The 16553-nt window shown below is 50.6% G+C and overlaps 1 protein-coding gene across 4 annotated transcripts in view; it reads right to left on the bottom strand.

Moving 5' to 3' along the window:
- The window catches only part of CD82 (CD82 molecule), a 39736-nt gene extending 24392 nt beyond the window's left edge, over window positions 1-15344 (bottom strand). For 2 of the 4 annotated variants that reach the window (XM_087746021.1, XM_087746019.1), the window contains exon 1: window positions 3147-3718. The gene's annotated coding sequence lies outside the window, so the exon portion shown is untranslated. Of the gene's footprint in view, window positions 1-3146; window positions 3719-15210 lie in introns of those variants that run through there. The other 2 variants (XM_087746018.1, XM_087746022.1) reach the window with 2 other exon arrangements.
- Window positions 15345-16553: the final 1209 nt, after the last annotated feature.

Here is a 16553-nt window from a genome sequence, read left to right as displayed (position 1 = left end):
CACAGATGTTATAGCCTCTCTGCGCCTTAACTGATGTGGTTAAGTTAATTTTTAATCGCAATTCTGCTCTCTCCAATTAGATCCTGTACTGCTTCCACCTAGCAAGCGCTGCACGTTTGGTGCTCACTGAAGTTTATGATATTTGGCTCGGGCTAGCACTGTACGTGCCTGTGCCATGCAGCTCTGCCGGTAAGAGCTCAGCCTTCCTCTGCAACACCACCCTTGCTCTTGCAGTGCAGGTTCCTTCCTGATGAGCTCTGGCAGCTGAAGCACCTCAGCTGCCAAGTTACTGCACAGCACAAATAAGGGGCTCATTTACAAGCACGGTGAGAGAGAAGGAGACAAGCAGGAACAACCTCAACACAAACCATCAGTTGTGGAAATCACCGTCTCGGTACATTTACAGGCAAGTGCAAAGTTCCCACAAACCCTGGAGGAGAGCACACGTGCTCCCGAGCGCAATGAGCTCTGAAGGTCAGCCCCGATACTCAAAGTCAAGTAGAAGAGGGTTCACATTTGCATGCATCTACATAGCCTGGAAGATGCTGTCCCCTCTCCCCAGACCCTCTTCCTTAAGGAAAGGAAATGATCAGTTACAAAGAAGCTGCAGGTTGTTTCTATGTACTTTGGCCAGCTGGTCCCCACTACCACTCCTCAGGCTCTAACCCTAGGGAGTGTAAAACAAAGGCAGACCCTATAGGATGTGCTGCTACTAGCTTTTACCAGGCTAGGATGAGGTCAAACCAGCACCAGAATTGGTTTTCCAGTTGCTGTTCCCCTTGTCCCCCCAAAGACCTTGAATGCTCTGTATGGCTGGCATGCTGGCTCATTTCTACTATCCCTCCTGCCTGCCGAAGGAGAAACTTGACAGATGCAGAAATGCAGCAGCCAGTGCTGTGAACTAAGGTTCTGCAGCATACCCTGAGGTTCCTGATCCTTCACATCTTACATCTGATGTGGCAGGTGGGATCTTTGGATGAAAGTTCAGCTAGTCCACTGAGGCAACCTCCAAAGCAACCTGAGCTTATTACGAGCCCTGCAAGTGCTGCCTGACACAGCAAGCAAGCGCCACCTTCCCCAAGCCTACCCAAGCCTTATACATTGCAACAGGTTGTTTCCCTCAGGATACTATTACCAGGCTGGACTTTGAAAATCTCTAAACATCTCCCTGATCCGATCTCACCTCCCCACCTTCTTTTCACACCACAACAGTGACCAAAGTTAGCTGGGCTCATTTGTAGACAGATCGACCAAGAAGCCCTGGAGGAGGAGGAGGAGCTCCCCCTGATGTACTCAGGTCACAGCGCTGGTTCCCTCTGATGAAAGCAACTAGCACTTGTCCCTAGGAGGGGATCAGCAAGCTGCTGGTTCCATAAAGATGTTTATCTGCATGCTAATTTGCATGAGGTGAAGGCCATTTTGAAGGCTGGTGCAGTTACTTTTTGCAGTATTATCCCAATCCAGAAACCAGAACCAGATCAGCCGTACACCAGGCTAGAGATGCACAGAAGCCAGCTGGGGATCAGGAGTTGCTCCCTAAATGGTCACTTCCCCTTCCAGCTCCAAGCCAGACACCTGCACGCAGGAGAGGCTGGGGAAGGGGCAGCCCAGAAAGCCACGATCTCTAATGGCAGGGGAGGAAACAGCCCATCTTTTGCAGGATTTTGAGCCCTTGCACCCCAAAACTCAGCTGCCGATAATGCTTCTCTATCCATGCACATGAAGAACAAGCACTTGGCAATCAGAAGGTCTCCTGATCATCAGTGATGAGACAGGACAGCTTCACACAACAGTACCAGTTAATGAACAATGACAGAGTTACTAAGTCTCCTGTTAACCTGGTACAGCACTGCCCTCAGGGCAGAGACTGCAAGTTACAGCCACATTAACATACAAAGAACACCCAAAGGAGTTCATCTTGTTGACGTTAACATTCAAAGGCCTTGGACTTTGAGTATACCTGGGAAGTACATCTTGTCTCTGGCAAGCAAATAACTGCAGAGCCAATGAAAGACCAAGGTCTGAATTCACTGAACTTTTCTTTAAGCTCCACTGAGATAATACCAGCTGTGTAATGACCTTGAAAACAAACAGGATCATGTTTGTCATGGAGATTTTCCAAACAGCATCTCTTCTAAAGTTACAATGGAGGGATCCGAAGAACAAGCTGGATCCTAAAAATTAAGACTGCTAATTAGGGTTACTCTCTCAAACAGACCACACTTGTGGATGCAGAAGTTACTTCTATTTATGCATGTGTCACTGATGCCAGCCAGAGGCTCAAGTGTGCATGCAGTCCCTGCACATTTGCTACCCCTGGAGTAAGGGGAGCAGACTAAAGCAAGGCAACAGTTGGCTGCAAGTACTGCAGAAATACCACTGGAAAGACTAGATTTACGAGGAAACTTATCAACTCACACTGCAAAGGTAATTTGTTCCTGGTGCACCTGAAAGATGTTAAGCTTTTCTGTTTGACTTCTGTAGTTAGTATATTGTTGTGTGAATAATCTGACAAGCGACAGTGTCATCCAGTCAGACCCTAGATTAGAAAGCACTCGTAGGACTGTCTAAGATGGCAGAGGTTTTTCAGCATGTTTTATCACAACAAGCACATGTCATGCATTTTTTTTTAAAAGGAAATGCGTATTTTGGAAATGTACTTCTGATGCTTGAGAGGAAGTGATTAGATATTTATAAACCACTATCATACTGTTAAAAAAACCCTCACAGTTCAGTATCAAAGAGCAGCACAGGTTTTAGAGGCGCCCATTATCATATCTCTATATTTGCAAGGGGTGCAATCAGATTTTAAGAACATCTGAACTTCACACTTCAGTTTGAGAGCCAACATTTAAGTAGGTCTTCAGTCCCTATGACTGGCAAATTGAGAAAGTTCTTTGCTATTTTCAGTCTATACGCTCATGCTTGCACAGCATGACAGTATTTGCAGGACAGTATTTCTCCGATTTAAGCAAATCTTTCCATTCAGCAAGACCAGAGAGACAAGTCTGCCAAAAAAAAAATGGAAAAAAAAAAAAAACAAAAAACCAACCCCACAATCTGTCGCAGAAATCATTTGGTTCTCTTCTCCCCCTTAAAAAACAAACAAACAAACACACACAAACACGAAAAACCAAACAACTTACCAGAAATAGCAGACAGAAGAAAGCACCAAAAGTACAGTTTAGTGGACTTCTTCTCTTTTTGATTACCACGTACTAGAAAGTTATCTGGGCAGCAAATGCTGCAGGTAGGGTCCAGAAAGAGGTCTCCACACTGATGAAAACCAGCACAAGGTGCAGTAAAAATGCAGTTTTCACAAAACTGGTTGGGCAACTCTGTCACTTGACTACATTGGCTCTTTAATGGCTCCAAAAACAAGACCAGGACAGCTTTGTTTTCTGCACTTGGAGCTGTTACGCTGTAAACTTAACCTCTGAAATGGATGCCTCCACTGGCTCCCCCGCCCACGAGCTGTGCCTGTGTGTCAAAGGCAGCCCCCCACGCTGGCTTGCCCCACACCACCCCATGGAGGGGCGAAGCCCCTGAGCACGACCTGCACCCCAAACTGCAGCAGGGTGGCCAACACAGGCGAGCAGCACCCTGCTTGTGCTCCGGTAAGCTTCTCTTCAGCGCGGCTCTGCAGCGGGCAGAGGACGCTACTAAGCATTTGCTGTTGCCATCTGACTCATCAGCCTGGAAATTCCCGGTGCAAGTACATGCACAGGACTGGCTCCTGAGCCTCCCTTCTCATGCAGGCAATGCCTTGGATGTCAATAAATCTCCTCTGAGGAGTTGCACAATATCCCTCCCGATGCCACTTGGCTTGGAGATACCTTCCTGAGACCCAGCAGCCTTCCCTCCCTGCCAAAGCACCCAAGGGCTACCACAGTCCAGGCAGGAAGCAAGCCTTAACACAAGCTTTTTTCCTGTCTTATGAGACAGCACCAGAGATTGCCAGACTCATGTAGGAGCCAGGTAATATAACTGATTTTTATCTTTTCCACCTCCTCATCCCATAAAATGCAAGAGGTCAAGGTCGAGGACTTTCTACTGTAAAGTTGCCTTTCAAACCAAACTGGTTTTCAGTTACTTCCATTTTCTCAGATGCTAGGGCAGATAACTAGTGGGTGTTTAGATTCAGTACGCCATGCCAAACATGTTTCTGAGAAGTTACAGCATCTGCTTGAACTGGGAAATGAGGTTTCCTTTTCTTTTTGGTTCTTTCCAGGAATTAGCAAGGATGTAGTAAAGGTGCAGAGCGAGTACTTTTACTTCAAGGGCAGGAAGTTTTCCCCAGCTTAGCAACTTGCACAGCAATTAAACAAACATCCTCTCTCTCTACCTTCCTTCTGCCTGTCGAACCTTGGGACTGCACCCTTCTTCACAGGGCTGAGCAGAACCCGGGCACTGGCATCCAGCGTGGGAAGGAAGCTGAGCCCAACTAGGCTTATCCACCACCATTTCCAGCAATAGCAGGCTGTCCGGTAGTTCACTGCATAGCTGAAGCCAGACACTGCTAGAAGCCAAGAGCTAGAGATCACCTACCCAGAAGGGCGTAGGGGGACAAGCACTCCCTTGTGCTTCTCAGGCTAAGCCTCTGGAGAAGCTCAGACACCCTGCCAAGCTAGCCGAGTGCTCACCAGAGCACTGAAGTCCCATGCTGCTAAGGGACCAGCCCACTGGAGAATGGAAGTGCCTTCTGGCACCAGGATTCTCCAAGACCTCTCTCCTCTAGCTATCCCCCTGATCTTAAGTGGCAGAAAGGAAGAAAAACAAACAAACAAAAAAAACACCACAAAGGAAACAGAGAAGAGACCTCTGGCTCGTTATTGCAAATGATTGTGAAGCTTTAGAATTAAGTCAGCTTTCTGGAACAAGAGAATAGACAGGCTATTAGTCTACTTTAATCATATCACATGCTTTGTATCAGAACTTCTGCTGATAGCAAGGCACTGATCTCAAGAAGCAGAGATTTTTAACCCTTTAGCCCCACAGACAAGCAGAGCTGGAAGACTACTGCAGACCCAGCATGACCAGAAAGTCACATAAGTCCTACTGGCACAGAGAAGTGCCTCAGCCCCCAAAGGGATGCATCTTTTGGCCTGTTCACAAGAACAGCCCCTTTACTATTTGTGATCTCAGGAATCTTGTTTTTGCCAAATACACCATTTGCTAATTGCAGCACCCTCACCATTTACCAGCTGTCTGCATGCCTGTGCCCACTGAACCACTCCTGTTCCCCTGCTAGTATGATGGCACTGTTACATGTGGTTCTAGAGCAGAAGATGACAGATCAGCAGCTGTAATCATCATCCCTCTTCAACAAGGTCTGCCCTACCATAACCATGGCCCCTCCACTCTACAACCTGAAGGACCTCATTGCAGGGCTGCTAGTACCCAGAGTCAGAAGAACAGGACTCCTGCAAGATTCTCATGCGAAGTATCTCATGGTGTCTCCCAGACACGCGTATCGGGGAGGACAAGAAAAGCAACTCGGCAAACCCACTGGCTACAAGTAGACAGGGACGGCTAAGCAAGGGGTCTGCAAACTCAATGGACTCAATGGTACAGAACCATTCGCACAACAGCGGTGCCGCAGCCATGAAAGGTTACTGCTGGACCCAGCCTCTGCACTCACTGCCCTCTGCCCTAGGAGAAGCTTTACTTCCCATCAGACTACCCAAGGGCCACACAAGAGCCCGTGCCGGACCGGAGCCCGGTCTGCCTGCTGGCGGAATGAGCATCATCACAGTCTGAGGACAAACATTTCACAACATCCTGAGTTTCATGCCACAGATACCACTTGACACTATCAGCCGGCATGAATGAAAAGAGAAAAACAGAACTATTAAAAGCTTCAGAGGAAGGGACTCTGTCTCAAGCAGCCTCTCTTTCGGAATGATGATTCCAGAGAGGGCAAAGGGCAAGAAAAGCCCTAAAGTATAAAGAGTTTAGAGCAGAGATGTTTTGAGTCATTCCCTTCTACTCAAAAATATTCACCTGCAACCACATTTTTCCCCTCCAATTTCAATGTGAATAATACAATTTTTTTTCATATTTGTAACTGGCAGCACCTGGCCACAACAGCCAAGCCCCTCACTGGTCTGATCACTCTGAGGATGCAGCTCAGAAGCAATTTCGTGCTTTACTCTGGAAGAGTCAGTCCCAGCAGAGGCTGCTGTACGGTCTCCAAGATGTACAGCAGCATTGTCTATCACTTTTTCCTTCCACCTTCGCAGAGCAGTCTCCTCACTCCAAGCCCTTCCTACAGGGGAAAGAAAGTGGAAAAGAAAGCTGTGTTGTATGGCAGCAAAGGGCAGCACTGTGAGGAGCAAGAGTAACACAGCACAAGCTGTTACAGAAGCTGCAGTGAAGCTGCTTCGTTCCCAGCCTAAGCATTTCAGGAAGTGAAATGCCACAATAAGAAATCTCAGCAGACAAAGCCGGAAAACAAAGGGGGCCTCTAGAAAACACGTAGCCAGCTGGAAGAGATGCTTAAAAGCTTTTGGTTTCCCTTCTATGAAGATGGTCCTGGAGGCCAAGGCAAACTGCAATACCTGCTGACTGCTGCATTACGGCAGGTAATCCCAGCAGACTTAATTGGAGCGATGTGAGAACATGACTCAATTATAGACCTGCCACCTGCAGTTAAGATCACCTCTCCACCAAATACCATCCAAAAAAAGGAAAATAATCAATCCAGCCTTCCAAGCACCACATGCGTAGGTTGTGGACAGGACTGCTTCAAGCCAAGAGGAACAGACATATGGGATAAGTTCCCCAGGAATTTGGCAGTTAAAATAGACAAGCAAGACTTCGAAAAGCTGGGTTTGTTCTGGGAAAAGGAGGGGCCTCCTTGGAGTCTGCAGATCCACACACAGTGGTCTGGAAAACAGGTTCAGCTGAACCCAAACCAAGGGAGGCTGGGTGGCCTTTTCTACTTTCTTGAAAGGGTCTCCTTTTCTAAATTTAGGGCACAAATATTATTTGATGGACCAATGCGAGAAGAATGAGATAGAAAAAGGGTAGTTCAGAGGTATTTATTTTAAAAAGAAAGAACTCTTATCCAGAATAACTAACTGAATTACAAATATCAGATAAGTCTCAATGCAGAGATAAATGCTCCCAGGAAACAGCAGGGCTGTTTCATCTTTTAATTGGTAAATCACAATTGAGGCTTTTTAGATTACTCTTTAATAGGGCTGCACACAATTTTTCTTACTTGCCTGTCCCACCACCTTGTGCTCTTTCCCCCACCGCCCGCTCCCCAGAGACTGTTTCTACTTCACATCAGCTCTACAATTTTTAATCAAGCCAAATGTACTAATAACATCGAATTACAGCAAGGGCTCTCATGCATGCTACCTAGGCAGGTAAGGGCTGTGACACAAGGCCCCCTCTGCTCCCAGGACGCGTGCCCACCCCTCGTTAGCACAGCAGCTTGAAACCCAGCCCAGCAAAGCCCCATCACAGGCTCCTCCTCCGACGGGAGGCTGCCAGCAGGACAGCCACCCACCGCAGGACACTGGGACTCTCCGCCGAGACCCTGGGCAAAGGAGTAACCAGACAGCACCACAGTAACATGGCTGCTGACCCGGCTCAGCTCGCACACTGCTGCACAGGCTGTTCCTCCTGACAGCAAACACCCTGTGCTGAAGGCTGCCTCTCTTCTGGGCAAAAAAGGAGCAACTGTGTAGGTTCCCACGGGACAACACCGCATGCATGGCCATCTACTTGTATACACGCTGGTAGGTCTTGCTTGTAGCTGACAGCTGAAATAAGAAGAGATTTCCCATCTGCCTGAAGCTACGCAAAGCACAAACTTACTGTTTTACTACAGGATCAAGTCTAAACCACTGCCACAACAGCGCCCAAAGTTGCAACATGACGGATTGGGAATGAATGCAGAAACACCCAGGCTCCGACACCACCAGCAGGACTGCAACATCAAATCAAATGAGCCTCTGAGGTCTTGGACTCGGGCATTAAAGCAGCTTGCTGTTGCTTGAAATAGCCCTCCCTTGAAATAGCCTCTTCTGACAAGGTAGCAGCCAGTTTGATGCTGCTTTTGACATTAAGAAATTCCCATGCGGTTTCGGCAACAGCATTTTGGTCACCTGGGTTTCGTTCCAGGAAGCTACGAGTCACAACGCCTCCCCCAGGGAGCAGGGGCGAGAGGAAAATCCGACCTGTCAGGTCCCCTCACGTCAGGTGGAAGAGGCACCAGCGGTCGTGGGCATCACCTCCCACCCCTCGTGAGCAGGCATAACCACCCTCATTTTATCTGCACTCAGACAAGTTGTTATCGCCCTTGGGGGATCCAGTGGGAGGGACCTGCTGAGCCCCGTGCAGCCAGAGCAGCCACCTCCTGCAGAAAGTCCCACAGAGGGGCTGGGGCTCACTCGCAAGGCTGACCTGCCTCACAGGGCTCCACTCCCCCTCACCACCAGCCTCTGAGGACCTCCGTTGTACCCCCAGCCTCCCCCCCATCCTGTGCAGCGTCCCCAAGGAGGTGCAGCAGACCCCTTGGGAGCAGAAAGAGAAGGGCTGTGCCTTTACCTTGTTTCACATGGCTCAGCAGGGCTTCTCTGCACAGATGTGATATAGCACTGTCCTGCACAGCAGCTGCCCAGCAGAAGTCTTCTCTAATTAAAAGAGCTTCCTTCAGGAATAGGCAGATTTACTGCACAACTCAGAGGGCTCTTCAGTTATTCCATGTGCAGTGTCCCTGCAAACCTGCATTAGAAAGGGACCTGAATGCAAAGAAGAGCCCAGCAGCTTCTTAGACTGTTGGGAAAGTACATCCTGGCAGCTGGGTTTTGTCTGGTTGGGTTTTTTTTCCCCAGAAGAGACTTCACAGATGAGCATAATTAGAACTGCTGCCTGCCTTTTAAGCCCCAGATTCTTCAAGCATCCAGCATAGATGCTGGAAAGTAGTTCCCATCTCTGCTTGGTCAGTGGAAAATTCAAGGCAACGCCGGGGGGAAACAGCCTTGCTAACCTGCAGGTCAGCAGTCCCCTCAATCGAAATCCAGCACAGTATTCTGGAGCCACACTTCTGTATGAACAGGGAGCCTAGCTCCATGATCACAAGACACAGAAGATGGGGAGAGAGGGGACAGGAGAGAGAGTTCACTTAGTAAAGCACACTAGGAAGCTGAGGGCATTCCAGCAAAGCTGCTCAAGACTGACTCATCACCAGCAGCTTCAGTCCATGCTGACACAGAGCAGACACATGACTGGCTGCACAGCGGTCAAGAGGACACCGATTGCGCCACACCATCAGCACCAAACAAGCCCCAGAACCAATGCACAATTATAATTGCAGTACTAGAGCATGGTGTCCTATCACCACACCAGCCAGAATGGTACCATTTTATGCGAAGAGTACTCTACAAATTATTTTATTACAAGCAGAAAGGAGATGAGCAGAGCAGTCTGCATGGTGCCTTTCGAAAGCAGGCATGTTAGCTCTGGGGACCAGAGTAAAAAAAAAAAAAGACAAAACAAAAAAACCATTCCATACTGACACTACTGAATACAGAACCTCTCTTCGATTTCTGTCCACACGTATTTCAAGTAATGTTAAGTAAGCCATTTGAAGGACCAAGGAGAAATCAGAAAAAAATCAGGTAGGAAGGGAATAAGACATTCCCAACACAGATATTTTTGCCTCTAAGACTAGGGCACCTAGAAACTGAAATGCCATGAAAGGTACAGAAACTTCCCTGGAAAGGTCTAACTAGAGCACTGAGCCATTATTGTGCAACAGTAGAGCTCTTCGAGTTAATTTAGACTTCACAATTGATTCCCAACCAAACTGCTAATCATCTATCACAGGAGACATGCCAGCTCCGGGTGTTTAGGATTTGCATATTCTTATATTATGGGATGATGGCAGCAGCCCGTGCAGTCCTAGTCAAGTGCCAAGATGTCACTTCCACACCTGCCTCGCGTGCTGCTCCTGAAGCCCCGCACCAATACAGCACAGGTGGTGATCCCGCAGCCCCCCAGTGCATAAAACACCTACAGGCAACTCACTCAAACCTGTGCCAGTCCGGTACACCAGCCGAAGCGAAATCAGGGTCCTGCAGTGGGTTGCTTTTAAAACTAGACAGACAATTTGCTGCACGAAGCCTCTCCCGTAGAAGCAGGAGGTGAGGGCATCGAGCTCGTGTGTGGCCCCTTGACCCCATCCTGGCGAGGGCACAGAAACCTCATGGATCACAGAAGCAGTGGCCAAAGGAAGGTGCTGGCAGAGGACACTGCCACATCCAGTGACCATAACCTCTTCTCCAGGGCAACCGCAAAACAGGCTCCTTCATTCCCAACAGGTAAAACTACTTTGCAGCAAGTCTGGGCCCTGCTATGCACATCCCTGTAAGCTAGCTCCTCTCCCTCCCCTTTCCCAAACTGCCTCCATGGCAACGGATGGGGAGCAGCAGCAGAAGGGACCAAAGGCAGTCCCAGACTCCAGCTGTGGGAAGGTCAGCTCAGCTGAAGGTGGATGGCTGCAGCTCTGACGGCTCATCCCTTCCTTTGCTTGCATACGAGAGACCTCCCTCTGGCTGAAACAGAATTATTCTTGCGTACAAGGGGAACTCTCCATTATATAACTTCAAATCTCTGGGCTGCTGGATATCCTAACATATATAGCTCGTCCCACATCAGCATTTCTCCAGTACACATGGCAATGGGATTATCATCATACTGGAAGACATCAGCAATCTGCTTACAGCCCAGCAACAATTTTGCAGCAAAGGGTAAAGCGCTTTCATGATGCACCTGTGTACTCAAGGCTGCACTGCAGAGAAACTGAAACAGCAGCCCAGCAGCATCCTTAACAAATGCCACCAGCCCTTTGCCCATATACAAGGGTCCTGGTGGCACAGGAGAGCTGGCCCTTCCCAGCTCCTGAGCTCCGTAAAAAAAGGCAGGCCACTTAGCTCAGCAGCAAGTTTCAGAAATTAAGTACATACACCGCACTTTGATTTGACTTTTTTTTAAATGGTGTTGTCCCAGTTCTGAAGCTCCATCAAGGAGATAAAAGAATTAGAGCAGTCAGACAGACAGCCCATGCAAGTGCCTCTTCCCACAGGAGAAAGCCTGCCTTTGGCTTAGTCTCCTTCCCTTTCTCCCCTGTATTTACTTTGGAGGAGCCTCAAACCACCCAGCTTCCCTGGCCCTGCTGTGTCTGAGAGGACACACGCTTGGGTACTGAGCCGGCAGTCTCCGATCCCCATCCCAACAGGCTACTCTTTTATTCCCTTTTTCTCCTGTCATCTACCAGGCAATCCCTTTCGCAGAGCTGCCCACAGTAACGCCTCATCTTTCTTCCAGAAAATTAGCTCCCTCTGAATCTGTCAGTGCATACAAGCAATGATTTAAGCTATCTCCAGCACGGAGTTTCTTGTGCTTCACTTATCACCTCGTCTAGGTTCAAGTCAGCCATTAACTGCTTCAGTGTTTCCGAGCCCTGATAGCCCAGATAGCTTTCAGCAAACAGGCTCTGCCGCAGCCGACCAACCATCAAGGAACTGCTGGCGCTGGCTGTGCCTCCCCTATTATTCCTTTCACCATGCCAAGAGAGAGCCTGTAATTTTCAGCCTTTCGTCCATTTCATTCCCTCTTTAAGAATACAGACAACAGGAAGAGACGGAGGTGGTTAGGTAACAACTGCAGCTCATTACACAGCTCCTAAAGAGAAGGTGGCTCACACAGCCGTCCCTTCACGCACGTGTCGTTAATCATTTATTTGCCTGTAGAAAGCTCTAATCCCGCATTCTTCCAACAGAAGCATCAGTGCAAGACCACAGTTTATTTCTTAGCCTATCAAAGCTGACAACCACGGGGCAGTGGGCAAGGCTCACCCTTTGCTATACAGAAGGACCCCAGATTGTGCTCCTGTTTCAGAGAGGTGAAGTTAAGGCACTCTAGGGTAAGGGCCAGAGTTTCTGGCAATAAGAAGTTAATTTTGATGCACACAAGTTTTTCCAAAGAGGAAACTGAGGAAGAAGTGCAAGAACTGAGGCTCCAACCATCCCTTGTTGCACAGGCCGACTGAAAGCATCGCCACCTCCTCCGGCCTTCCAAGCCACTCACGCACAGCCCGCGCCCTGCTAGACCCACACTGGCACCTCCCACTCGCCAGCGAACAGAAACAGAAAGGAGACCAGGAAGAAAGTGGCTGCCACACCACGGGCACCATTAAAGCGGAGCAATAATTACCACTTTGGATAGCATGGGGCATGGTCCACCTCCCAGCATCACCCTGGCTTTCCCGTAACAGATCCTGTGCCATCGGTGCCTGAGGTCCTTGCGGCAGCGCCTTCTGCCTCTGCTGCTTGCCTCCCACGGTAACAGTGCTAGCGGGCACCAAGAACCACAGCCATGGTTTGAGTTGGAAAGTGCCTCGGGGCCTGTGGTTACCAGAGGCCTGCAAGACTCCCACCTGCACCTCTCTGATTTAAACATCTACTAGATGAATGCCTGCAGTCCTAGATGGTTCCCTGCTGCCTTACAGCTGTGACACAATGAACCAGAGAAAGAGGAGAGGGATAAAACCTTTCCTCAGCTACAGTCAGATGAGGAATTTCATACGAATCCCCTCCTGCACTTCAGGGTGTTGCAAGCAGAGAGTGGTTTGGGTAGCAGGGGCAAGAAACCTCCATGGAGCTGTGGGAAGGCCTTGTTAGAGCATCTCCTGCACCAGCTTACGGTTGTAGGTCACACTACACCTGCCTGTCCCCCGAGAACTAAAATAGAGACAATAACAGGAATGAAGAGAGTCCAGATGAGCCACATCATTAAAGCCGCTAAATCCTCTTAAGGGAGGAGCTTCCATGCAGCAGGACAGAGATTGCCCACAGGGAGAGCTTTCTCCAGGCACTGAGCTTGCATCTTGCTCTATTTCTGTTGGATGCAGGTAAGAAGCTGAGCAAATGCTGCAAGACTTCACCCAGCCACCCCTGCCCTGCAGCACAGGGACAAGGCTGTCGTCCCAGCAGTCCCCAGAGCCCTCAGCAAGGATGGACAAGCCCAGGCCAAGAGGGGTTCAGGCCCAGAGAGGCTCCACCGAGTGAAGCTGCTTTAGAAGCAAGATCCTTCTATGAAAAAGGTGTTAAAATGAAAGGACGTTAGGAGTAAGGAGAGGCTACTCATTTCCCTGAGCCACTCCAAATCCACACATTGGCTTGCTGAGCAGTTGGCTAAGGTCCTTTTCACCCATGTGGCAGCCCAACATGAGCAAGCACCCATGGATTTTTTTTTTTTTTTTTTTAAAGAAGCACAACTGTCGGTGTGGGACTTCTTCCTCCAGCCAAAGGACCAGAAACAAGCACAAATGTTAAAACCACCCCACTGCAGCAACCACAAAGAGGTCCTGCGATGGGACACTGGCAGGACTGCGACCGCCCGTGCAGTGACACTGCAGAACAGGTCATTGACCACACCACCAGTGCCCTTCTCCCCTGTTAATGCTTTCTTCCCACTTAGGGCTCATTAAGTATTTAGTAAGATCCAAGTAATTTGTCATTTTTCCAGCTTGTTTGTCATATGCTTATCTTGACACCAGCATACTGCAGTGCTCTACCAAGATTGCTCCTCTCACTAGACACCTCCCTCTAAGTTTTCAGAGCAGTGTTTCTACACTTGGACCAAAGCGTAGACCCACCCACCCACCACACCAAAAGGATCCTAGCCACACGCTTCTGCTCAAAAGTTCTCATGCAGCAAGCAAGCTTCACAGCAGCAGGCTCACACCTCGGGCTTGAAGAAGATTTTTCTCAAGCCCAAGGTACCTGAGAAAGTTAAAAAAAAAAAAAAAAAAAAAAAAAAAGAAAAAGTCTTCCGTGGAGAGGAAGTATCATCGATGGCTGATTTCAATACAGCACTCTCCAGTTGTACACCCTCACTTGCACAGAAGTGTACGGGTGTTTTCAGAAGCTACACATCGAGAGGCCTCACTAGCACTGGGATAGGTTACGTCCCTGCGAACTTCTACTGCCAGCACAAACATCTCCAAGAGCTGCTCTTCTCCAAGAGCACTGCAGCAGGACACTCTGTCCCTCCCTTGCACAGCTAGTAAAGTTTCAAGCTCTCATCTCATGCACAAGATGGAAATGCTAGAACTGGTCCAAGACATAGGAACACTTCATCGTGAACTAGCTTTACAGTTTACTGAAGCCAACATTTAGATTCCAGGATGTTGGGTTTCCCCCCCGCCCCCCCTTTTTCTTTTTGTACGGAGTGCTCCATTTTATGTTAAAGCATACACAGCACAGCTTTTATGCTCTGGGGCAGAAACTGCATGCCTGGGTTGTAACAAGCCCTTACCCCCATATCAACAGATTTGTTAAGTCACACTGCAAGACGATTCACAGCCAACATCTACCCAGCTGTTGCAATGGAAGCACTACTCTGAACTCCTCTCTTCGCTGGGATATTAAAATGAATGGGGGGAAATAAAAAAAAAAGGGACACAGCAGCCTGGGCCAGTACTAGATTTCTGTAGCTGTAATAGGGGTAAGATTGCTACAGAGGCAACTAATCTACATCTTAGAAATCAATCAAGACCGAGTCCCACTGAAGACAGCAGCATCGCCCAGTCTCTCGGCAGGCGGTCGAGGCACATTCAGCCTGCCGAAATCGCTTTACAGCACCAACACGCCCGGCCTGCAGGACTCATTCCTGCGTGACACCAGGTCCACTGCACCTGATGATCTTTTTCGGGCCACATACCAGCTACGCGAGAGGATCGAAGCTCACCCACCCGTTTGAACGGGCACCCCCGGAGGCACGCGTGTGAGCCCTGAGCAGCGGGGACTCGCCCCAGAGCGGCTCCCCGCGGCCCCCGCAGCAGCCCCCCGCGGGGGGGAGGCGCGGGGCCCCCCGGGCGCGGGAGGGCTGCCCGCCCGGCCGCCCCCCGCAAGGAGCTGCGCTAACCGCGGCGGGGATTTTCGCCCCGCCGCGCCCGGGGGAGACGCCCCCGGTCCCGGCCGCCAGCGCCCCGCGGAAAGCCCCCGGGAAGTTCCCCGCCGCTGAGAGCCCCGCCGGCACCGGCCCCCGCACCGCCCCGCCCCGCCGAGACCCCCGGGCCGAGGGGAGCGGGGCCGCCGGGCCCGGCTGAGGGGGTCCCGGCCCTCGCCCTCTCCTCCCGGGCCGCCCCGCTCGCCGGCCCCACAGAGAGGGCGGCCGCAGCGCGCCTACCTGCTGGGCGGGCTCGGCACGGCTCGGCGATCCGCTCCCTCCCTCCGCCGATGTGGCCCCGGTTCCGCTCCCGGCCCCGGCTCTACTGCTGTCCCAGCGGGGCGGAGCAGGCGGCTGCGCTGAGCCGGCCCCGGGGCGGGCCGCCCCCCGCCCGGCCCCCGCTGGGGAGGCTGCGGAGCGCCGGCGCCGCTCCCGGCGGCCGCGCCGTGCCCTGCCCGGGGCTGGCGGCCCTGCTCCGGGCGCCCGCCCGGGGCTCCACGGGGTACCCCGCTCGCCGCCTGCTGCCCTGCTTTGGGGCCAGCCTCTCGCTCGGCTGCTGCATCCCGTTTATACTCCCCCCTCAAACCAAATAACACATTTTCAGCTCCCCATGGGAGGGAGCTAAGCTCCTCTCGGCCCCTCTCACCTGTTAGGCCTTGGCTGCTACCTCATCCTCTCCGGCTGTGATCAGTTCATCTTGCTCCCCTTAGGCAGGTAGCCCAGGTACTGCTCTAGGGTCGCTTGCCCTGACTCGCTGTATTTGCTGCGTTGCCCACCTCACTTAAGGCTCTCCCTTTACGGCCTATCAAGTAGGTACGTACACACCTTAATATTTAAGGCCGCTCACAGCTTGTCTGCTCCTGTGAGATGTGCGCTGTGGCTGTCTGCCAAGCGAAAGCAAGCCCGATGACACACTCAAAGATTTTTCCAATGGGGAATTTTGCTGCCCTAGTGAACGCTGTAAACATCAGTAGGGCTGCTGCATTGCTCCCCATCCAAACCCCGTTAAGCCCTTGTTTGCCCCAGTGATTACAGCAGTGTGAGGGCGGTGAGGTGCTAGCGTGCTGTGGCTGCTGTTGACTCTGCTGACCGGTGTCATTGCATTGTTTCCCTGGGCTTTGCCGTTTTGTGTCGCGTGTCCGCTTTGCGCAGCCAGCAACAAGCTCGCAGCACCGGCTCTTTGTTCTTGGCGTGTGGCATAACTAGCCCGATAGGATCCTGCCTCTTCTCTCCTGGCAGAACAGAAATAAAAATAATAGCGATAAGGCAATCTAACAGCAACAATATTGTGATCCTCTTTAAGTCCTCATTTCAAAGACACCAAAACCAAATCAGGCAAGCCAATCCTAAAACGAGGGAAGGTCAAGAGGTCCCTCACTCTTCTGAGGAGCAGCATTCCTCACTTTCATGGTTTCTGCTGTCCTGGGAGGAGGAGGAACTCAAGGCCCCAGTCCTCATTCCTGGGGGCAGCAAAAAACAGTTTGGCCTTTGTACTGAGACAGGTATGCCATGGCTGCCTTACTCTGTCCTTACAAGATGCCTCTCAATCACCTTTCTGTGCCTGCAGGGTGATTCCTTACTAT

This window comes from Nipponia nippon, unplaced genomic scaffold (assembly GCF_047370975.1).
Source record: "Nipponia nippon isolate SJK-2023a ecotype South Korea unplaced genomic scaffold, ASM4737097v1 scaffold_10, whole genome shotgun sequence".
Classification (NCBI taxonomy): domain Eukaryota; kingdom Metazoa; phylum Chordata; class Aves; order Pelecaniformes; family Threskiornithidae; genus Nipponia; species Nipponia nippon.
Note: the sequence above shows the minus strand (reverse complement) of the source record. Positions and strands in the feature narration are given on the sequence as shown.